At 38.3% G+C, this 25,276-nt stretch overlaps 1 protein-coding gene across 6 annotated transcripts in view; it reads left to right on the forward strand.

Annotated features, from left to right (window-relative positions):
* LDLRAD4 (low density lipoprotein receptor class A domain containing 4) overlaps window positions 1–25,276 on the forward strand; it is a 289,229-nt gene that overhangs the window by 54,110 nt on the left and 209,843 nt on the right. Inside the window, exon 2 of one of the 6 annotated variants that reach the window (XM_072852791.1) lies at window positions 19,431–19,579. The exons of the other annotated variants lie outside the window; for them this stretch is intronic. The gene's annotated coding sequence lies outside the window, so the exon portion shown is untranslated. The remainder of the gene's footprint in view (window positions 1–19,430; window positions 19,580–25,276) is intronic. 6 annotated transcript variants of the gene reach the window in all.

Consider the following 25,276-nt stretch of genomic DNA (forward strand, 5'->3'; position numbering starts at 1 on the left):
TCGATGACTGAAATCTTAGATACAAACAATAAATACTTTAATCTGTTCGATATTATATAATAATCTCCTTTTAACTATATGTTCATTGTCAGAACTTGACTCAAGGGATTTTTGTCATGCAGTGTAACAATTCTTTCCCAGTTATCTGTAAGGAAAACACAAATCTACATGGCAGTTGCGCAGTGGTGGAGCTATACAAGGCATTTCTTTAAGAAATTAAAGTATATATTTTTCTGCTATGTGTGAAGACTCAAAATCCATATCTTTACTCCATGACCAATTAGTAGATACTTTATCCTTTAACTGAAGTGAAATCCTAAACTGAAGTGTCTTTAAAAAGCCAGTTTACATAATTTATGATGTGAAAGTTGTTGGAGCACCTAGAGAAGAGAGAAATGTGACAGATGTGTAGGATATCTCCGTGCACAGACTATGGGCAAATTAATATATTGTAGGTAAGATGTGCAGATTCTCTCTGGTATCATAGAACCATAGTATGGTTTGTGTTGGAAGGGGCCTTAAAGATCATCTTGTCCAGCCCCCCTGCCGTGGGCAGGGATACCTTCCACCTGATCAGGTTGCTCAAAGCCCCATCCAACCTGGCCTTGAACTCTTCCAGGAACGGGGCATCCACAGCTTCTCTGGGCACTGTTCCAGTGCCTCACCACCCTCACAGTAAAGAATTTCTTCCTTATATCTAATTTAAATCTACCCTATTTCAGTTTAAAGCCATAACCCCTTGTACTGTCACTACATGCCCTTGTAAAAAGTCCTTGTAAAAAGTATGTGAGAATCCAGACTGTTCTCCTGCATCCCGTTGGTATGTGGTCTATGGGGAGTGAAATCCGCTTGGTTCTTACATGCCTAAACCAGGCTTCTTAAATTATTGGCATCCGCTTGAGCCAAATATTTCTTTCTCATTACACAATGAGTGGGAAAACTTTCCTGCCAAGGAAGGAACAGATAAATGTGACAGTAATATTTATTATAGAGCTTTTCACCAGAGAGTAATCTTCTCTGATATGACCAGCTCTTACTTCCAGGTAACTTTTTCCTCCTTTCAAACTGACAGTTTGTCAGTCCAAGCAGCCGTCCTTAATTCAAAAAGTAAAGAAAAACTTGCTCTCAGATTCCCTGTTTCTGTTCTCTGCTGGAGGCATCCAGTTTTGTTGATAATGATCTAATCTGTTGCATAACCGGAGAATACTGAGCCTGCTGCCACAGCCTGCTTCTTTCTTGGCACTGCTGGAAGGCTTCAAAGAGAGACTGTATGTGTGAGGCGAGTGCTCTACCAGCAAGACCAAGGGGATCAAAGCATATGTTTAGAAATGGAAAACAACAAAAAGAGAAGCGGTTACCACACGGTTGCCATCCTGTAACTGAAACCAGTCTCAGGAAAATGAACTATTTTGAAGTTAAGGATAATTATTTCAAATTCTGTCGAGCCAGAAAAGATCAGGGATTTTTAAGGAAATTCATCAAGATTTTATTTTTTAGATAGTTGGTATGAGGAAGACTATTTTTCGAAAAATGGATGTGTTGCCAGTTGTATGCAGTTTAATTGTTTTTGCATGATTGTATGCGGCATCACGTTGCTTTCTTGGCTTCTCCGATGTTTTCAATTAGTAAGTTTTTAAGTGAAATCAGTTGAAAAATTACTTGAAAGTAATAAAAAAAATTGTAGGAGAGTTATGTAGTAATATTCTTTGAAGGCTGGACAGTTGTTTCAAGATTGCATTTCATGAGCTTGGGAAAAATACAGTTTTGTTTTTGTTTTTTTAATTTCACAATAAATGGAAAGAATTTTGCTTCATATTGTCCCCCAATGTTTTGGATGAAAATGCTTGTTTGTTCAGGAGATATCTAATTTATGAGCATCTGATTTAGCTTTCAGTGAGTTTCATGAATCAAGATTAATTATTATTCCTTGTACTTTAAGTATGGTTTACATTGTGGTGCAACATTGGCTTAAACTGATCCTTTTTCAGTGTCAGATGTTCAGTTTGATGACTTTAAATTCTGAATATTTTTCTTTAATGCCATCAGGAAAATCTTAATATTTACCTGTGCTGATTTAGTAAGCCATCGTAATGGAGATGTAGGAGTCTCAGCTGTATGTTATTAGGGAAACTTGCTATAATATACAAAATATTAAAAAGAAAAGAAACCATGCAACTTTCATAGTGCCAGCTTTATGGCCATGTCCTTGTCCATAGTCCATTTGTCGCTATCATTTACTGTGATAGTACGTTATGGTATTTATGATGAGGAAAATGGTAGTAACGTGTTTTTCACACACATCAACTCCCCGTACAAGGGAGGCGAAGGAAAGTTGGAGATGGTAAGCTTCCTCTCTTCCTACTGTCCTTGTTATTGTCTAGTCCATGTGATGGACCAGCGTTGATGGTAGTGACTATGCCTTTTGTTCCTGTGGTAGTTTGGTGACGGCCATGTATATAGTGTTTCTCATATGCTGAGAATCCTAAGGAAAACGGCAAAGCACTGTGTGATTACTCTTGATAGAGACGCACTGGAGCGTAGCACCCTGATAAAGTGTATGGCACTCTCCTCGCACTTAAGATCTTTGAATTATCATTTAACTAGAATTTTGGACTCCAGTGTTAGAAACACTCCACCATTCCTATTTTCCCCTCTTCTTTCTTTTATGAGACAGATGTGTATTTACAAAATTATAGTTCTAATGAGATTTTGTCCTGATGGTTACAGGAAGAAGCCACAGCTGGGATTTTTGCTTTCTTCCTCTGACTACTTTGCTCTCTGTGGTGGTGTCTTGTTTCTTCAGCGGTACTTGCTTGTGGTGCGGGGAGGCAGGGATGCTCTGTCAGACCAGACCCTTTGAGACATCAGCTGCAAAACTCTAGCTACATTTTAAAGAACGTGAGCAATCTGTATATTTTCAAAGATGTGTTAGATGTATTCAGAAGGTATCCTGAGGGTCACAGAAGGTATTTTCCTTATCCAAAACTACCCCAGACCCTTTCTTGGAAGCATCAGTCTTTGAGATTTTTCTTTTAAAAGTCTACATTCTTAACAAGGGCCAAACAAGATTATTTTTCTTTGTCCTCCTTCATGGAAGAGCTGAGTTGTTCCAACTGAAATTAAAGTACTTCAAAAATTAAGACTTAAGGCAGAGACTCAGAATGAAAAATTTCAGATCAATTTTTAAAGCTTAGTGGAGTTTTAAATAACCAGGGATAGACAGTGCTCTCATCCCTACCTGTAATGCTGAGGGTCAGCTGCATTGATCCTACCTCTTGTTGGAGAAGCACTATCACCAGTTTACTAGTTGCCATAATAATGTTTTTCGGCACATGTTAAATAGCTGTTTAATCTTTTTTTATATTTCTGTCTGTCATTTCCTTACTAGTAAAGTAGATCAGTGGCAGTGAAGTTGTATGGGCTTAGTGGAGCCTCCTCCTCTCCTCTTTTTGGGTCATTGAAACCTCTGCTTTTGAGAGGCTTTTGTACTCTGTTTTTATGTGAGGGTATTTTTGACAGGGAGTCAATGCTCAGATTGCTGTTTTAGTTACTATGGAGAAGCTTTCCCACAGGAAGGCTCATGCTCTCTTTTCTGAAGATGGTCAGACGCTGAATTCGCCCAGCTTCCTCTTAACTTGCCGTTCTGAAGTTCATTTTGTACCAGGTGTCTTTAGACTGAAAATACCTTTGCCTCGTACGTGCTTCCTTTTAGGCTTTGCGGTCTCTGGTGTCCTACTGGAACAAGGAAAAGGTGAGGAATCAGAATGAAAGCGGAACATATCCTGAAAGCCTACTTATCACAAGGGAAATGAATGTAGTTATAGTCTGATTGTGGGGTTTTGTTGAGAGAACTATCACGTGACTGTCTTGGAAGTGAGTTTATTGAGGTTTCTGGCATATACTGATGTGTGTCTGTTAGTTCCTCCGCTTGTGGGTATGGTTTCCTTACGCAGGATGCTAGATTGTGGTGTTCTCCTTTATGTCGCGGAGCAGATGAGAGTCCTTCAAGTAAGTTTGTTTCCATGGGGAGCACATCCTGGGTCTGGGCTGAATGGCAACAACACATACGCTTTGGTTCATATGTGGTTATGGGTTTTTTTCTGATACCTTCTGTAGTTTTTCTTTGTATCTGATATATTGAATACCATTTAAAGAGGTAGCTACAGTAAGGTGTAGTTCAAAGTGGCAGAAAACCATATGAAGCTGAGGACTTTTATCCAGAAATAGATGGTGAAAGGTTCTGAAAGCATTTTATTTTCATCTGCTCTGTCAGCCTCTTTCCTGATTGAACGCTTACTCTTAAGTCCACTGTTCTCAGACTGGTTAGGTTGTGTGATTTTTATTTTTTTTTCAAGCTCTTACCTCCTCCAGCGATAGGAAGGCAATACTGCAGCCTTTGAAGGGCCCAAAGGTTTGATAGCATTGTGCTGCAATGCAGGCTTTCCTCCTGATCCTATGCAGTCCTCTGTGATGTGAAGGGCAGGAGCCTTTTTCTCCTCATGCTTTTATTTCTTTTAAATCACCTGTTAAATACCTGAGAGGGAGCAGACTTTCGGGAAAAAAGTTTTCCATATAATAAGAAAAGTTGGAGAAGACATTCAGAGAGGGAACGGTTTTCTAGGTTATGCCTGGAGGATTATTCAGATTCAGGAAAGACTTCAGAATGTGGGGCTAAGCCTCAACATCTCAAATTCCTTATTGAACTAAAGACAGATCAAACTCTCATCAATTATCTGTAAATGCAGAGGTATTTTAAGGGCCTTGTAGCTGGCTGGCGTCAGAGGCTGAAGACTTAGGAGATGCTTTCTGGTCCCAGTTTTTTCAAGGCATGATATAGGATGAGGAAGGAGTAGACTTCTATAGAGGGTCTTAAGGCTTCAAAAATTTGAGGAATAACAATGTTATCGGATAACGTGTGAGGAAGCAGAGACATAAAAGCTGTCTTGCTCCAGGTCACACTGCAGCTAATTTTCAAAGGTAGGGATTAGAACCAAAGTGGTTTTTTCTGTCTCCTTTTCTTCCTAGCTGTAAAAATATACATGTTTTTCTTCCAGAATTTCAATGCTGAAATCCTGAATTTAAATCTGAAGGAGTTCTTAACCTGCAGAGAAATTGTTTCCTGAACAGATGAGAGGGAAGTCCTGAGGAGTGCCGGGTTTTGCTTCCTCTTCCTCTTTTTTGTGGCTCTGGCTCACTGAGTTTTGCAAGCCAAAGCTCGTGAACTCTTCCAGAGGATAAAGGCTGAAGCTTCTTGTGTGTAATCGTGAGCAAGCTGACAGAGACACTCTGTCAAAGTGACAGTTATTGTGTATAAAATAACTAGTGATAGATGGGAAAAATTTTGTCATTGAGTCTTGCCCAAATTGTGGACATTTTCAATCGTGTGACCTTTTCTAGTTTAATTAGTATAAATCTTAAAAGCACAGGGCATCATGGTTGCAGAAGACAAATGTTGTTCAACTGTATTACAGAGCTTATCCCCTAAATGTGGTATGAGGTCTGGTGTTCACTGCTGGATTGCAAAACTGAAATTTGCTCTTAATGAAGGATCATCTTGAAAAATCGAATTCACATCGAAGTGTCTAATGCCAGCCATACCTCTGGTATTTTTGCCGCTGCTACGAAGTGAGCTCGTATTTTTTTTGTATAAAAGTCTTAGAAGCATCAACACTTCCATTAATGTTTATAAAGAAAGCAGCAATTTGAATATGCATGGCTGAAAAAACATTTCCTGCAGTTCGCACAGCAAATTTCAGGCTCTTTTCAATATTTGGTCGTCAGAAAATACATTTGAAAACTGAATTACTGATTCATATCCACACATTTCTCAGTTTGTTTTTGGGGGGAGGAAAAGCAGCAGGGGCAAAATACTGAAGATTCATGATGCCATGAAGCTTAACTACCTCACTGTATGTTCGTTTAATAACTTCTGATAAAGTTTGTGTCCTTTTTGTTCTGTCTTTGGAAATGCAGTTTACTTGCTTATAAAGCAATGGCTATATAATAACTGCAGATAGGCTGTGATAGCTTGGGGTGTTCCTGCCCCCTCCTCCCTATTCTTTATTGCAGGTGTGTGTTACAGTACTGCAGCCAAATTTTCTCTCCTACATAATGAAAGTTTCTGTTTTCTTTCCAAAATTCTGGACATGATGCTGTCTTTTTTTTTTTTTTTTTTTTTTAAATAATCATTTAAATATATATAAATTTACTGTTACTATATCAATTGCTATAACTTTGAGGTCAAACCTTAATATAAAAGCTTAAAAAAATATAGATAAGCACAATTTATATGTGCATTATCATTGCTTCTTAAATGTTGTCTTAATAGTTTATCAAAATTAGACTATCCGATGGAAAAAGTTTTAGGATTTTATAACTGATTTAGAATTATGTGCATGTCTTTGTATGATGTTCATGGAATCAGAAGAAAAGGACTAGTAGGCTGTTTTAGAAGAAACTATTGCTTTTTAATACTGTTTTTGTATTTATTATGCAAATGACCTTGTATATACTGTATTTTACTTTCCTGCAGTATTAAGAAAATAGCATTTCTAGGTTGCATTTTAATTCAGTTGCACCATTCTATACTTACAAAAGGGTTAGCTGTGGGATGTGTTTTATAGGGGTTTTTTTATGACTTGGCATTGTGTAGTTGAATAAATAATTTGCATTTGAAATGTGAAAAAGTCAGCACCACTTAGGCTCCTTCACTGTAGCAAGCTGGTCTACCTTTTTGTCTAAGCTAATTCAGAAGAACATGTGTTTACACACATGTGAGGCATTCCAACATCCAAAATGTGACAGCAAAAAGGATGTCTTTACATAGGTCGTTGGACATCTTTAAACCTGTTCTGCAGCGGGTCAGCAGTTTTTTAAAGCGGTCGAGATTTTTGAGGTTTAGAAGGCAAATCTTACAAAGACATCAATTAAAAAAAAAAAAAAAAGGAGGAAATATTTCCTCTTTTCCCTTCATTTAGACCTCCTCCCACAGCTCCTCAACCATACAGTTGATACAGGGATTAGACCCGTCCAGGGCCATCCACGTAGCCTGAATGTTAGGCACGATGGCATCTTCTCTAGGGTTGCTAAGAGGTGTCCAAGATGCAGGTGGGTCCATGTATCAACATGACTAGATCCTCACTACCTACACACGAACAACAACTTTGTTGTGGCATTTGTGGTATTTTGACAGCATACATTTTTAATTTTTAATAATGGCAGATGTATATTCGAGACAACCAAAACTTTCTGGTTTTCCCATACAACTTGGCTTACAGATCAAGGAACTCCTGTTTTGGACTTCAGTACAAAATAGAAACCCTGTAGCCATCAGCTATTTCTAGATGTAGATCTGCACTTAGTGTGCTATTAGTGATTTATTATTGTCTCATGAACTAGTTACTTCTTTTTTGTGTTTTAGGTTTTATCTTATTTGGTTATGTGGCTTTGTCAAGACCTCATGAGGTTGATCTCCTTTCTTCACAAGACCTGGTATTTTGATTGCCATTTTTTTAAAACACAATGCTCTTTGTAGCGAAGCACAGCTTGACTGACTACAACTTGATGATAGAACAGTTTGCTTTGAAATAAGGTTTGGTTTAGAGCAGGAAGGATTGATGTGGCCTTGTGAGGAAAAGGTGATTAAGGAGCAGGGAATATTTTTCCTGCTTTGTTAGCAGACCTTATGCTTTCCTTATTTGTTCTTGGTTTTAGCTTTCTATTTTTGTCTCTATTACTGAACATGTGTTTCACTTCCTAAGTTGGGCTTCAACGAGGTGTTTTTGTGTTACATTCGGTTCAGTGCATATTCATTAGCATTCTTCATTACTTGGAAGAAATCGGAGTTTTGTGGAATTGTAAAATGCCATTTGAGTTTTTTTCTGAACTTGGAAGTTTTCATCATTGTTAACAACTGTTTTAATTTTGGGCAACTCATTGGTTGAATGCATTCATATGAACAATGTATATCTTCCGTAGCTTATATGTGCTGATGTGTGGATCATGTTATCCTCACTAACAAACAATACACTTCATCGGAGTAGGAAATATTAATAATAATGTCGATTACCACAAAAATGTCAAGAGTTTTCATTGGAAGGGCCGTGAAACCTTGTGCTTCAAGGCTTAACAAATGTCTAAGACAGATCAGTGAAGTGGGGAATGTTTTTATACATGTGCACACTGATGAGTCTTAATTTGTTCTTGGAGCATCCAGTTATGGCTGTTGTCTAAAGTTATTTGATTAGGTAAACCATAAGTGTCTAGTATAGCAGGATCTAAAGAATCCCAGAGGATTGAATATGGCAGTTGCTGTGCTTTTATGATAATATTACCCTTTGCCCCCTTGTTTATCACCTATGAAATTGATTACATTTTCAATGATATTAAATAATTATCGCAGGCTTAGACTCTAGATGCAAATTAAACTTTTGATTAACTCTTCATTGATTTCATGTGATGTATGAATTTCAGTCAAAGTATATGAAAGTAATACTTAAAAATACAGTTTCAGTAATGTAGCAGTGACTACATGGGATATTTTGCTGCTCTTCTGGTGATTGAAGAAGCATGGTTTTCATCCCTTGGTATGCAATAAACCTTCTGAGATGCATTCTGCCTGGAGAGCATTATAGCTTAAATAAGGAATAACTGTGGAACTGTAATTAAATACAAATTGCAGTGCTAGAGCACACTCAACAAATTATCACTTGATAGAGGTTTCATGGTTCTGAGGAGGCTCTTTTAGATGTAGGTAGGTAAATTTGAATGCTCTTGCTTTAATTCTACACTTCTGTTATAAAAACTTACTCTGTTGCCAGCTTTCTAGTTTTTATCTGTGCTTTTGACTTGTTTGCTTTTCCAGACAATTTCTCGGGTTTTTTTCTTAACCGAAAACTCAGGGAAGCACTTGCGCATGTGTTTCACTGTTGTCTTAAATCAAGCCTTGGTCACCAGGGCATGACTTTTGTTTTATTAAACTGTAACTGCTGGGAAGTTCTTAGGGGCTCACTGAGCTCACATTCGCTAGTGAAGTGTTCCAGGTTATAACAGCAGCCTTTGCCACGCACTGACAGTGTTTTACATTAACAGTATTTATAAAAAAGTGACACTGAGGAATAACCTTGGAAGATGAAGAGTTTGTGTTTTAGCATGAGGTATTTGTTCTAAAATTGCTAATTATAATGTTGAGGATGAAATTAAATTAGAGAGAGAGATATACACTGAAAATACAGGACTTAAAAAAGGATTTTTTAATAATTTTTTAGTTAGTTTAGTTTAATTTAAATGTTCAGTTGCTGACTTTTAAAAGTCTGCTTTCTGAAACTAAAATAAGCACATTTAGTGCAAAATGAACTTCAAATTTCAAAGCACTGACAAAGAAGAATTCTGAATAATCAGGCCTTTGATGGTACATTAATATTTTATATTGAACAATTTACTAATTGCAAAAGAGATTTTTCTTTTTCCCTTTCTTTTGAAAAATTAAAGTATTTGTATGAGCTATGATAGACTGCTGCCAATGATCTCGTCCTCTGAAAAATTCTAGTAAAATGAGATCAGTCTGGCTGGGATTTTGTAGGGGGGGGTGTAGCTGTTTGGCAGCAATGTGACCAAAGGAGATTGGTGGTGGTGGTAGGGCGGCTTTCATACATGCAGAAGCTTGTTTCTAGTCGTCCTTCTTCATTTCCACCCTCTCAATGGAATATAAAATGCTAGGTTTGCATTTCATTTTAATGCAGCTGAAGTTTGGTCTTGTCAATCAGAAGGTCCAAAGTTTGTATCTGTTGGAATTCTCTGGAAAAACTATGCATCTTTCAAAGCTGTTTTTTTCTAAAATACTACTCTAATTTAAAGAATTCATGTCAAACTTGTAGATCAAAGACAGACTGTATAGAAGCACATTGCTATATTACTACATACTAGGGGAAATATATCACAAGGAATTTGTATTTAAAAGGGAATTCTAATAAAAAGGGATTTACAGATCTGATGATCGTGGTTGGCAGGCAATGAGAATTGCTTGTCTCCTGCCTGAATTTAAGTGCATTAAATAGCTGAAATACTAGTTAGGAAACTAGACTGGGTGATCAACATTTTTTCATTTCAAATTTTGAATCTTCTGCTTTCTCTTTTACTATGTTGTGCCCTGGGTTTATCCTTCTAGTGATTAAAAAGTATTCCAGGATGGGTAGCAGAACTATAGGTTTGATAGCATATCTTGCAGTATTGCCTAGCAAAATTTTAATTCATTATTTATCATCACTGTTCAGATGATGCTGTGTCTATGTGTGTTTTCTTTCATCGTTCCTTGGTTGTTGTGCTCTGGTGTTCTTCAGTGCATTACTAGAAAGTCTTGTTTTCATATATTATAAATATTCTTATTAATACATCCTGTTACAGTTACAAGACTCCAGGCCTAGGTATTTTTTTAGTGAACGTATTTTAGTTACAAATATTGGTACCTATTTTTCCTGTGATTTCTGTAGCTACCTGACATGTCATATGATGTCTTTCAGCTTTTTCCTATTTCAGTGACTACAAGACGCTTGTGGTTTTGTGCTTGCAGCCATTCAAGCTATCAGCTTTTTTGACAGCAATTATTCTAAATCCACTTCAAACGAGGACGAAGTTGCTCGCAGCTTTGTCCAATTCAATATGCAGGAATTCTCTTAAATTCCTACTGGGCTTAGAAAATGATGAACTGGATGGTGTCATGTGTTTGATCTTTCTGTTTTCACTTTAGTTACTAAGTGTTATTTTTTTTTCCCAGCATTTCCCCAAAATGTTTTCCAGTCCTGTTTTCCCATGAGGTTGGTGATGTCCTGTTCTTAGTATCTGTCTGTCTTTAGCTCTGACTTGAGCTGCTGGATGAATAACTGCTGAACTGAGAACACTGCAGACACAGCTTGGAGAAAATACCATTAATTTTTACAGTGCAGTCTCTTTCCCTTTGATAAAATCATGATGAATTTCACTGGGTGTATAATAAGAAGTATATTCTTTGATTAGTCGTTGTCTTTTTTTTTTTTTTTCCCCCCTTAAAGAAAGAGCCTAGAAAGTAGCATAGTAATAGGGGGGAAATACAGTACAGTTACAAATATTCCCTGTTTTCCTTTAGACTGCGTCAGTTTGTCACATACATGGAGCTTGAAGGTCATCAGGTACAAACGTTCTGCTCAGATATGGACTGGAATTTGGCTTTGTTATATTCAAACCTGGAAGAAATGGTGTACCTTCCACTGAAGTGCCCATTTATAGTGCAAGCTAACCTTAATTTAGTACTGCTTTGGCTAGTCAGCTTTCTGTTGGCAAAATGACTGCAATGTTAGTAGTGGAAGAGAATGCGTGTTGAAGAACTGAAGAAAAAAAGCTAATAATTTCCTGCGCCTGGCCTCAGAGAAACCTCTTCCTTCCCCCAAGCCAACCATGATAAAATACCATAAATTTTCTCCACATGTTCTAGCTGTGCTCGAGCAGACGCTACGAAAGATTTGAAGCTGTAACAAGATACCTTTCGTCCTGAAGAGTGGGACTGAATTTCACCTTGTTCTTTTCTGAATGTTTTCTTTTGGCTAGACATTTGAGTTGTATTTGTTTTATTTTTTTTTTCCACAGGATATCTGCTAGTGAAGGGTAACGTTGTTGGATGTACATTTCAGCATTTAATTTTTTGGCTCAATGACCCATAGCTCCTTTTGTTGATGTTTTGGGGAGGGAATAGATCAGTGTTAGTGGCATGTCTTATATATGAGATAAACTTCTTCATCAGTTAGTGCTAAACCCTAAAGACAAAGATGCAGAACAAAGAAGATGGAACATTAACTTGCAATATTTATTTTGAAATTGATGTATGCAGGATAAAGTTTGTTTCTCCATGTAACATTAGCCAAAATTTTATAATGTAAACATGATTCCTTACGGCTGCAGAATTTAGTAAAATGTATCATACTACGATATGGTGATAGGAATGCCTTTTAAGAAAAGTTGGGTTTTATAATAGGAGGCTTGGTTATAAAAATGTTAAACTAAATAGGTAAATTCTTAGTGTGAGTCCTTTGGGAAGTGCTGTTACACTTGGGATGCAGTCAGTTCAGTCTGATTGCCTCTGTTTGTAAGATGAAATTCTTCTGGCTTGCTTAGCATCTACTATTTAAAAAAACCCTCTTGGGTTTCTACTAACGCATATCCTTGAAAAAGTCACATCCAGATTGGGAAGACCGGGTTTCAGAATTGTAATCGCCAAACCAAATTCCTTAGCCTAATATTTTAAAGGTGAAGAATCCCTCTTGCCCTTCCTTTTTAAAGCAGTGAGCTGTGTTGTGTCTTACAGCTGACAAAAATGTGCCAATGAAGACGAAACCAATTTTTCCTCAGGAGCGCCTTCAGTGTGTTTCAGAAACTGGTGAAGCCAAATGGACATTTGCAAAAGTACCCAGGAATGAGGGCTTGAGGGTGGCTTGTAGCCCAAATTTCTGCTCATTTGCTATGTTTAATAAAATAGGAAAGACAAAAACCAATTTTTCATTACTAAAATTTGAAAAATCTATTTTGAAGCAGCTTGCAATGTTTTTAATAATAATGAGCTAGGTCTGTGTCTAGTTTTACACCCCAAGCTCCTGTGCTACAGAATGGTTTGAAGTAACTGTAGATTGCTGCTTGCGATTTGAGCCCTCCTACCTTGTTGGCAAGATGACCTTGGAAGTGCAATGGGGGAATCCCCTGCTCAGACGACCAGGATTTCACTGACCACCAGAAACATCGAGTGCAAAACTGGTTGGCGATTAAGGAGGAAAAATTTATTACAGAGTGCTCTGCCATCTTTCTGTGTGACCTCAGATCAGTTCATCGGCTCTTCCTTTTGCTGGGTGGTATCTGTGTGCGAAGGGTTATGTTACTCTTTGGACCAGATTCCCTCCCTTTGTATACCTGTGCTGACTGACTTCACCGGGGTTATTTCTGGTGGGTACAGATGTAAGATGAGAAGCAGGGTTTCTGTTTACATTGTCAAATAAGTTTGATTTCTTTTTAAACTTCAGCATTCAGCTTGTACGTAGAATATAGACCGGTATTTTCTTAATGTGCAAGGTAAGAAGGAAAAAGTTAAGATGATGAACTCTTCAGAATGTAAGGCTATGAGCAGGTCAAAGATTAAAGTACTAATAGTTAAGCTGCTCTGGAAATTAGTGTCTTCAGTATATGGTGCTAGGTTTTATGTGCTGATGAATTTTGGATATGCAGAGGAGCTCCTGGATGTCAGTGAGAATGTCAGTAAAGTTGTTTCACACTTCGAGTCTGTCCTACAAGGAGAGGCCATTGCAGTCCGCAGTGTTCCTCCTCTGGATATGCTAATGCACTCTGAAAGTGCACATCATGCCTGGATGGGCCCTGCTGATAGAATACCGCCTGGAGATCTCACAAAGTGCTAATGTGTCAAAGGGCCCACAAGCAGAGGGTGAATAATACTGCTTTTGAAAGGTCACGTCTGTTGAAGTTAGCTAGTGCGCCCTTCTCGCGTGGGGCTGGAGTCCACTCTGAAAAGTTCTATTGTTGTTTGCAATCTCAAAATCCATGGTTTAATGGGTAAAATCAATAGGGCTGATAAAATGTCTTAATTTAGACATCGGGAAAGAAAAGCAAACATTAAAAGCTTTAAAGCCTTAAAACTGGCTCCTTGAGTTAATATGGCTATCTGATTTCAAGTCTTGCCTACTGCAGTATTCCCCAAAATGTGTTACCTGCTCTGGGAATGGCCTTATTCTCATTTCCAATCTTCCTTTGTTTCTTTACCTTCTAATGAGAAAAATGCTTCCACTTCTTGGAACAATTGCTGGTAGTTACATACGACCGTTTGCCAAGCAAAGTTAATAGTTATTCTCGCTAGTGGATGGACATTTTTAAGTAATAAAAAAATACAACTATAAACTTATACTTATTTTTTCCACCTTATGTTTTGCAGCAATGTTCATCTCTTTCCTCCTATTTAAAACCTTATGCCTTTTTTCCTCTTAGGCTTTTAATATTTAATGTAATTCATGAAATATTTTGAGTGTAGTATATCATTTGTATATGTAACATTAAATAATAAAGTATGTGCAACTAAAGTATAATTTGAAGTAGCTTACCTATCGTTATGCTCTTGCAATTTTATTTGCGACCTGGTTACGCTTAAACACTTCTCATAAAACATGTATATGTAAAACTTACACGTGTTAATATAGCTAAAAAAAAATCTTCAAATGACTTTTAGCAGTAACACAAAATATCAGACTTGTCAACTATTTTTAGTGTCTTGCTGGACATTTGTATTCATAGATAACCTCTTGTCCTGGACCTACTTGTTTATAAAGTATGTGTCCGTCGTGGACGTGCAGACTGTTTTAATTTCCAACTTACATTTCTAAGTTCTAGATGATTTGGCTGTGCATTTTTTCTACTGTGAGGAAGAGACATTTCCTATTTAGTGAGGAAAAGGTTTATCTCATCACCACAGTTATGGGACTGCAGGCTGAAGCGAAGCTCTGCGAAGAGGAAATGCTCTTCCTCCTTTTGTTTCCTTTTTTGGTTCTTCCTGAAGAACTGTTCCTTGACCCCACTTGGTTAGTTTAGAAGTTCTGGTTCACCTGAATGGTCTGTTCTCTAAATTTTTGCTTAAAAAGGAAAAGCATTTTGAGTCCGCTTTTATGAGTATATTTAAGTAATGTTCGTTCTTCTGTTCGACCAGTGTTTTCATTGCTAGACTTTTAAAGGATACATGAGAGTTCATCTTTCAAGCATATACTTTGACGGTTGTTTCTATGCACCGTGGTTGTTGCTTATTTAAGTTAGGAAAGCCATTGTCCAGGGTCACTAGGTTTCATTTGGCTTTGTGTTTTCCATTCCTGATATCTCTTGAAGACTGGTAGGTTGGATCATTCCAAGTTTGGCATCTTAAGTTTGCATTTTCTTGTCTGCTTCTCTTTGAGGCACCATTTGTGGTCGCTGCTGCTGCTTCACTGTTGAAGGTAAGTTTGTTCTCAAACGCTAGATCAACTGGTACCAGCTGATTTAGCTACTATGCAAACTGCAAGGTACCTGACTTCCTACACGACAGTCCTTCTTTGTATACGTAAATAAAATGTAGGTGTCTCCCTTACTATCTTTATAGCACGGTTATGTTAGGTCTGTGCTATGCAAGGTCATTCCTATGCTATTTGTCTAGTTTCAGCTGCCAAATGCTGTTTCCGAGGCACTTGGGTGCTTGCTTAGTGCTTTGTGCTCTGTCTTTGAAGTCTCCTGTTGTTAGAAAAGCCAGTGGAAGAGCAGCCAGCATCTCCAGTGCTCTATTTCCCACTGCTCCGGAATGCCTGTTCCCTGGCATTTGCGGGGAGCTGTGCTGGATGAGGGCTTGGGCCTCATCCAGCATCAACCCTTCTGAAGGCTTGAGAGTCTGAAGGCGAGGGAAAGGCTTGATTTTTTTGTGAGCTTATTTGCATGTATAAGCATACAACTGAAAAATTAAATAGAACCAAAACCCCTTCTTCTCCTAAGATTTGATATTGTAGTCCAGTCCTCATGGAGTGCACTGAGGCACAAAGAGGGATAATTCACATTACTTGTTGTTGCTTGGTACACCAAGAATGGTGTCTCACAAGTGACTATGTTTGACCATAGCTATTCATCACCTCGAAATTTGGTAAACATGACATTTAAAAATGTTTACAACTTTAGAACACCAACAAAACAAAACCTGACATTAGTTTATAGTAAAATAAAATATCTTACTAGCGGTATCCAGTGTGACTAGGTTTAATAATATGGTTTTTTCTGAAATTCTTTTTAAATCCTGCATTGGAAAACACAATAAACTTAACGAGGTGTCCGATGCCAGAAAAACTATGCCACTTATTTTCACTTGCTGGGGTTTTTGAAGAAAGCTGTCTAACAGGAGAATAAATTCTATTTAAAAAAAAAACCTTACAAAAGTAGTACAGACTTGATAACAGTCAGGACAAAGATGCTGAAAATGGTTTGAATTTACAGAAATAAATTGCAAACAAAATCTGAGGTAGCATGGCTATATGTGTGGTAAAGTTATCATGATGGTTGTACATTTGACTAGCAAGATAGCACGTCCAGAAAGGAATATATTTGGGTGTACTGAAAGCAGGACACTTCTACCTAACGTACGCCATTTGGTCAGCTTAAACATACTCCAGGAAAACTTTAGTCTCACAGTAACTGACTGTTCCAAGTTCTTAATTACTTTCCCATATTATCAAGCTAAGCTATTTGATTCTTTACCTACAAGTGGGGTTTTTTCCTGCGTTTCGGCAGCTTCCGCTTTTCATTCCAGTGTTTTGGTAATTCAGCAAAGATTTGTGTTTACACCTGGTAAATTATCTTCCCTCTTCTCTAAGCATTATGATTGGGAGTTATTAGGGAAATGCAGTACGTCTCTCTTTGCTTTTGTTAAACAAAAGCTAACCTCAGTATTAACTCTTCCAGACATTTTCCTCAGTTACCCACGGAAAACATCTTCAGTAATTTTTTTCTAGTAATGCAAGCTGGGGGCATGGATCGGCAGGAGGTGAGAAAATAACGTTCCATTTTATATTCAGGTTTATAGTCATGCACAAGTAACACATGAATGATTTTTTAATGAATGGGTAAGCAATTGCCAGTGTACAATGTGCTGATAGCTTGTTAATTATCAGTTATACATCTTCTAAAGAAAACCTCATGATAATTGATAGCCACTCTTTTGTTTATATTCATTAATAACATAAAATTAATCTAGTCTGCAGTGGGTATAGAAGGTGATAATCTATGTTAATCAATTATAAATGAAACCTTAATATTCGGTAAATCTGACAGTGATCACCAGAAAGAATTTCTAAAAAGAACATCTTTTTGAGTGATAGTTTTTTCCTAAATGTTACTATTGGGAATTGACTGATGTTAAAGATACTCAGCATTTTTACCTTATTCTTACTGGGGTTTGCACTGCCTTTTTTTTTTTTTTTTTCTTTCTTAGCTAAAGGGTAAACTTCTCTGCTAGGTTTTTGGGTGGAGAGGATGGATGAGATTGGGGTGGTGGTGGAAGGAAAAATAGGATTAAAACATAATTTTGAGAAAGTATTTTATTTCTAGACTGAACGTTATTTTGTCTCATACATTAAGCTGCTGCACCTGCTTTCCCCATCCCTGTGCTTCCTGGAGGGCTCCGCTGGAGGCCAAGGCGACCTCCCTGACCACCTTCACCATTGACCTCTGAGCTACCACTCGTGCCTAGAGGTTCAAACACATAGAGGTGTCCGGCCTATGGAAGGTTGTATTTGTCCCGTCACAGGTTTCTTCCGGCTTCCTTGCTTTCTTAGGTGTGGGAAAAATTCTGGTAACATGTAGACAGTGGCAAGTGATGGATTTAAGTGTATAACTCATAAGTAGCAGGAGGAGTGTGATGATGCTGCATAAGGCCATGAAGGAAATTTCCTGGGTTACGGAGGCACAGATTCTTTGAATTGAAAGGAGCGTGCACCTCAGCAGAGAGCGCTAAGGACTGTTTTTTTTTAATCAAAGGAAAAAAAAGTTACTTTTGCATTTGTGAAGGAGCTTATTAAGAGGAAAACGATTGCGCTTGTATCTTGCAGGCGCTGCTGCTGTGGTGGCAGAACCTGCAATGAAGACAAGGCTTCTCTGCTTTGATAATGGTTTGTACTTGACTGTCTAGCAATTAATGCTCTTATAAGAGGAGCATGATGGTGGCTTCTGAAGGATCCAATGAAGGTGTTTATTGCTGATATAAAAATTAAAGAAAAGGAGACACTTTGAAAGAAAGTAAATGACTGTTACAGTTGGTCAGACCTTATATTGGCTGTTTTCCAGCTCTGATGTCATATAAGAAATTAAGTTGGAAAAGAAGTAAAATTGAAAGGAAACCTTAATATTTAGCCTACAATATAAACAAACATTTCAATCTGTGTTCTTACGAGCTTCCATCCTGTTTCTCATGCATGAAGTACTCCTCCTGTTTTCCTTCACCTCTTCCCTCGAGTGGTGTTTTTGGTGGGCACGCCTCTGCAACATGTCGGAGCAAAGATGTAGTCAGCAAGAGTCAAAAGAAGAGTCATGACAGGGTAACATGAAGAGCAGGAGAGCAGCAGAGCTTGGGGCCCAGCTTGTGCTCCTGGATTTTAGTGGGTTTTTTTGACAGGTACAGTTCCCTTGTGTCTCCTGTGCAGTGTGTTTCCACACCTTCCCTTCTGTGCCTGTGATGGAGAAGTGAGTTGATGCGCGTCTACCCACTGTTTCAGGATGCACCTTATGAGTAAGGAAGGGCAAGGAGAAGAATGTGCCCCTTTTTGTCAGCTTTTGGTGCTGTTTTCGTGCTGCTTGACTTGGGGATCTAAGTGGTTTAAAGATCTCTTTAATGATGATACACTAATATATTAAAAAGGAATGTCCTCATATCTCCTTTGAATTGAAGGGTTGTGCTTGATTTGTTTGCTGTAGTTGTAAGCTCTGTGGGGTAATGACCTTTCTTCCGTGGTTTGTAAAGCACTGTGTTTACTGATGGTGTTCTGCAAATTGCTGTAAAAAAATAATATGGGGGGTAATGTAGCAGCACTTACCTCTTCTATTCTTTTTCTCTCTCCAGTGTAATAAAATGCTACAATTATAATTGAAGAAGATACTGGGCTAATGTAGTCTAAATGCTGTTGTTTTCAAGGAACTGGAAGCCATTTATCAACTATTTAGAGTAAAATATCTTTTTTAATTCTGTGAGGGTGGATATGTCAAAGTTTGGTTTGAAAAATTCTGCTTTTATATAGTTATTAACTTAATTTTGAGGAATTTTAAAAATACGTAGTTAACATGTCTGTAGAGACCAGGAATGTTTCAGGCACGTGGTCTTTGAAAGCTCTGTCATAGTTGAGTTTGCTTCAGATATTTCTGAACACAGGAACCAAAATTAGTTTGATTGCAAGTACATAAAAAATAAAATTTTTAAAAATTTGATCCAAGTTTAGTCATGTTTAAAAAAAAATGCTGAAAACAAAGGTATTTTTCCCATTTTGAAACTTAGATATTAGTTTTCGCAGTGTTTTCTGCGATATTTAGGGTTTTTTAAGGCTTCAAATTGCAGACTCAGTTGATTATATGATATATTTAGTTTTCACTGGGAAGGTGGGATGTGTACAGCCCTGCTGATTCAGAGGAAAGCTGGAAAATGCTTCTGAGGCACCCTGATTAATTTTTATTATTTTTTTAAGTGTCAAGATTTTGGGAATTGCAACCTGTGCCTTTTAAAAGATCGAGTTTTGCGATTACCACGTATTGAACAGAGACTAATATTGAATGTCGGCTGCTGTTCTGTAGTAATGAATCCGCTTATGAGTGACTGCAGAAAGTTTAAAGGTTATTATCTCGTGTTTGTTTACTTTGTAAAGATAAGATTTCAGAGAAAATCGAAGGGCACTGTCTGGAATTCCCAGTCACTGCAGTTCCGTGGAGAGCATCGATCCCTTCCTAGAGGTTGCCGGGGACTCATTATCTCCCTGTTCATTGTAGGCTGCTGATGAAATCTCCAATATTTCAGGTTTGCGATTCTTTTATTGTTGTTTTGGCAGTTTGTCAAAATTAAATGGCTTAACCAAATCAATATGCTGTCTTGCTCGTTAACATCTGCATTTCACATGTCCAGATTCTTTTCATTTTGAACGTAGTCAGAACGGAATGAGCCACGATGATGACAAAAAGAGCCTTTTTGGCCTCCGAAGCTCTTAGACCGTAAGGAAACTTTCCAGAAAATAAACTCTTCTCTCAGTTATGCAATCACAGCTTCCACCGAGATCAGTGATAATTGCACGCATGTGCCCGTGGATAGGAATCTGTTGCTAAAGAATAGATGCAGCAAGGTCAGAGACAGAATATAAACTACGATGATGATGAACTTTACTTAATTTAGAACAGCAATTTGTGTATTTGGCTGTGTTTATTGGTGAGACAATTAATTGCATAATTAAGAATAAATAAACTACTTCCTCTCTGTTGTGATGGCCTCTCTTTCCATGGCGTGACTAAACTTTTCTCACCAATTTAAGTTGTGGTGATATGTGGCTTTAGATACATGTTTATCATTAGCTAAAATAACACAGCTGTTAAGAAAAGGTTTATTGCCATACTTGTTCTGCATGCTAAGCACATTCTGTGTGCATGTCAAACAAAATGCCAATTTAATAGGCCCCCTCAGAGTTTCCGAAGGAGTGATGATGAAAGTTTGGCAAGTTTACTTGCGCCGTTCTGTATAAAATCTGCACGGCCATTATCTACCAGACACTTGCAATATGAAAAATGCCAATGGTGTTTTTACATTCCTAAGAGTCTAATAAGCTGCACATGTCAAAACTGTAAACTTGAATTATCTTAAGCATGTATGAATATGGCAATACAGTTTTCTTTTCTTATTCATGTGGAGTTATTCCTAATCTTAATAACAAATAAATAGCATTGGAAATATTTAAATACAGTACATGTATTTTAACACTTCAGTGGCGTGCAGTGGGGTGGGCAAGGGTACGTGTTTTGGAAATGCCCTCCTGTGAGCGGCCCAGGCTGCGAGCAGCAGAGACTTGAGAGGTATGCTGCCTGTTACAGCTCGGCCACGTGCTGCCGGTGCTTGCTTTAGGTTCGACTCCAGTCACTCTTGGAACTAGCAAAATCTAGTACAGGGATTTAGTCATCATTTGTTCTACTAAGAAATAACGTGGAGCTGAAAAATGCAGTTAGTCCTTGTTTTACTTTGTTGCAATTGAAAATAATTTCATGCCTTTTTTTTAATCACAAATGTTGTTCTGTGAGAGCTTGAATCCTGCTGTTCTGGGTCCAGTATCACTAATGCTAAGCATAAAAACCAAACCAAAACAAAAACCCCAACTTTTTTTTTTTTAATCAGATCATGAAACATAAAACCAGTGTACTTTTGCTTCTCTTTACTTTTTTCTGTTCCTTGAACGATTGGAATTCAAGTTTTTCTGCCTTCCTCTGTCACCATGCTGAATATTTTTGTAACCTGTAAGCTGTGTTTTAGTACCCAGAGCTATTTGTACCATTTATGAATGACCGTTGATTTAGTCAAATTACTGTCTTAATTGAGAAGTCATGCTACAAGGGAAAATACAAAATCCTTATTAAAATTAGGAGTGATTAATTTGGTCTCAATTTGTTTTGAACAGAAATGTAAAGGGAAGTAAATAAAAGGAAAATGGCTTGGTTTAGACACATCTGTCTACGTCCTTACCTGATGCCCCAATAATAAATACAGCAGGTTGGCAAATCCAAATTGTCAGACGTATTGTACAGTGGTGAAAAGCTGTCTCTCTGTTGCAGAATAGATGGAGCCCAGTGCAAATGGTCAGGACGATACCCTACTTCTGTTTCTGCTGTCAGTTTACTTTTTGCTTTATTTAACTATCCAGCCTCTCCAGCCACGCTGGTGTAGGAGCTTTTCACCAAATAAAACTTTCCTCTTTCCAGGCAACATCTAAAGTATTTAATAATACACTTTATAATTTCCCTTTTTACCTCACATCAGATGGCAGTTGGAAGAGCTCAGGCTGAGGGAAAGGGAAATTCAGGCTAACATTTTTCACAGAGTCTATTTTGGGCATCAGCTCTGGGTGCCAAGCTTCAGAGGGAGGCTTTGACTTAAAGAGAAATCCTGTGCTCTTACCTCGTGCTCACTCAGGTTTGAGCTACGGGATTCGGCACCTCTGTCAGGCTTTAAATGTTTGAGACCGAGTACCCCAATTTAGTTACTCTGTTTGATAAACTGACCTATATGGGCTGCCAGAGGTCAAATGAACCCACCCCGACTCAGGCAAGGAAAAGAGCTGTCTGAGTGCCCAGTTCTGTGCTTAGCTCTCAAGACTGTCTTCTCGGGCATCTCAGAAAATCTCTTCTTTAATGACAAGCCAGGAAATCTCTTAATCACACCTGAACTAAACATGTATGTCCCCCTTTTTAATGCCTTCCAGACTAATAGTAATCTTAAATAGTGGCTTTCATATTTGAGTTTCCTAGATTTGCTGCCTTTCTTTTATTGCCTTGTTTATTCAATCCAAGTTAGTACGTGAAAAATAAAGAGTAAATTGTGGAGTATTTTCAAAATATGGAGTACTTACAAAATAGGGATAATTTTGTCGCCACAATGACATGTTTATGCTGATGAATCTCCACTGTAATCAATTAAGTTTTTCTATCATAAGTGAGGCATAACTTGATCAGGATTACTGAGTTCACAGGATAGCTAATATACTTTCAGGATACACCCATGAAGTATATGATACCTCCACGAAGCCAAATGTGAATGTTTCCATTACGAGGTAATGGAGAGCGATGACGGATCAGCATGCTTCATTTTGATATTTTTTCTCCTCTGTTGATCCCTGATCATATAATTGCTCAACAAAGTTGCAATACCAGCAAAATAGAGCTATGTTATTCTCAAGGGAAAGGTAGCTTATTGATATTTCAAATGTCAATCCTCCAGATGTATGAAACTAGTTTTCTTTACGTACAACACTTCTGCTAGCGGTTAGGAGGAATTAACTACCTCCCAACCCGCCCTGGAAATGAATGATGTCAGTCTGCTTAAGCACAGCAGCCAAATGATGCAAAACCTCTCCCTTTACCCAGTTTTGTTCTCCCATCCCTGCTCTAAACGTTACCAGGATTTGTGTGCTCATTGTAAAGATTTTCTTTGGAAATGCACTAATACGACTTACGCACAGTTGGAAATAGGTTAATTTGTTTTCAATTACTAGCTGCTTTTCCATTCACACAGGACTAAAATCTTTGCTCCTGATAAGTTACAACTGAAAATTAGCTGGGCTGGGGGTGGCCTAATAATAAAAAAAAAAAGAATTAACTTCAAATTACTGGATTTAGCCAAGTTGGGATGACAGTGTCATGTTAAGGCCACAGTGAAACAGCCTTGTTTAAGCAGCTGCAGGAAGCTTGCACTTTCCTCTAGTGTGTCTCAGCTTTAAAATCTTTGTATTTGTTTGCTGGCAGCTTTTTTTGTGTCGTAGTAATGATAAGCAAACCTGACCTGGGAAGTGGGAACGTTACTAACAAATAAATACCGAGATTAAAAGAAAAAAGCATGTTTTATACTTCTTTAACTAATGGGTATGTGACTGTATGTTGTATTGTAAGCTTGAATTCTGACAGCAGGTAACAGTCAAGTACAGTTGCGTTATTGTAGTCTGAAAACGTGAAATGTGGGTGCTTTTAGTTACCTGGCAGTGTTGTGTTTTGATGAAGAAACCAGTTGTTTGCTCTTGCTGTTTGCGGCAGGAATAGAGAGCTGATGTCTTAGCAGGGAGAAAAATAACTGGAGGAAATGTTGGATGGAAAAATATTTTAAGTATTGCTGTATGTGGTAGCATGAATGTTTGAGGTCAGTATTATTCAAGCAGTTGGCTGGTTAGATGCTGGCCGTGCTGTTTTTCTGCTAACAAAGAACTTCTCGTGAAACCCTTTAATCGCATCAGTCCCAGGTATCCTCATGTTTTCTGTGGAGAAGTATTTACAAAGATGAATGCTTTAAGGCTGCCTTTAAGAAGACCTTTCACAGCCAAGAAATATGCATACTTGCTAGTGGATATCATCATGTGCATGTATTTCTATGCCACTTTTACATGAATATTAGTGATTTTCCCTTTTCGCCAGTAATGTTGTTGCAAAGTTATAGGCAGCCAGTTGTATACTGGCATCGAGCACATTTCTCTAAAACAGACTTAGATAGGAGAAAAGTCTTAATTTTGTCTGGGAAAGGAAAAAGGTCTCTTCTGCAGAACATCGTGATTCATCTCGCTCAGCTCAGCCAGCCAGCCAGCAGGAAGCTGCTGAGCTGCTGAAACTTTTCTTCATAAGCTTTCAGCTCAGAAAAATACTTTTCTGCTCCTTGACTGGGGTCTTGTTGTTCTTAGTCATCGGAGCCCCGGATCTCACCACGCACCTTGGCCATGTGTGTAAGAGCACATCTTATTGCTGGGGGAAAAACTAGCTGAAACATAGGTTTTGTTTAAGTGCTGGGAAGTCGTTCGTCATTCTTACCACCTCTGACTGCAAAGTGTCATACAGTAGTATCCATTTCTTTCGAAAACCCTCTCCCTTGCTTATAAGTCTCCCCTGTTGACTTACAGTGAAAAGCAGCTTTTGAAGACGCCAAAGATTTTTGTCCTCTGGTAGCCTGGTGTCAGTTCAAGGAGGAGACGATCTTTTCAGCAGGTGAAAGAGGCAACTAAAAGCTTATGGGGTTTTTGTGCTTGGTAGCTGCTTCTGCCAGGGCCACTGAAGGTTTTCTTCCTGCATTTCAGCTGAGGAAAGCTGAAGAATAAGTGGGTTTGTGCATGTGCATTTAGAGATGACCTATGAGAAACCTAAGGTAAAAATGAAAAAAATTACTAGGAGGGCCATGTGATCTCTCTGTGGGTCAGCGTACAATGGCCGTAAGCCCCAGGATTTTCATTTCAACACTAGGCAGCACCTAATAACATGTTACAACATCATGCGGCCCTGGGGTATGGAGTCAGTATTAGAGCCGTAGCTGTCTGTGGTGTTTATTGTCCTGCTTTCTGTTGCTAGTTAAGAAATACATCAACTGCATCACTGCCTGATCGTGCTCGGTACAGCCTACCTGTAGATGGTCTCTGTTTCTTCAGTAGGTAGGAGTACACCAGCTGCTTTGGGCAGTCCTGAGATAACTTCTCTTAACATAATGTCTCAATCATCCCTTTGTATAGATTCTCAAAACAGCTGCTTTCATGACGTGGACTTCATCTGAAGTGAATGTCTTTGCAGAGTTGACGTCGCATGGGAACAAGGGCCATTCTGCTGCTTCACTTGTCCTCTCATGCTGGTTAAAGCAGCTTGTGTGGTTTAGAGAAACTCAAATATGAGGCAAATCTTTAACAGGCACATGAAGATGTTGAGCCAATGTTTTGTGATAAAGATATGTCAGGTGGCTCAATTCTCATTAGTTTCTAATTGGTGCAGTTCTTAATGAGCGCATCTGAGGCTGGACAGCCTGTGGCTCAGATCTTGGTGCTGGTCTTTCATGGGCCTAGGGGGAAGGGAGGATATGGGAGTATGGCACCTGGGTGGATGGAGTTATAGGGAACTGTAATCTCAGACACTCCTCAGTGAGAGAAGAAGCAACAAGACTTCTCGGGGTTTATGATCTCCATATGTCGGCTCTGACAAGAATGCCACAAGCTGTCTTCTATTT

The sequence above is a fragment of the Ciconia boyciana genome, chromosome 2 (assembly GCF_034638445.1).
Source record: "Ciconia boyciana chromosome 2, ASM3463844v1, whole genome shotgun sequence".
NCBI lineage: Eukaryota > Metazoa > Chordata > Aves > Ciconiiformes > Ciconiidae > Ciconia > Ciconia boyciana.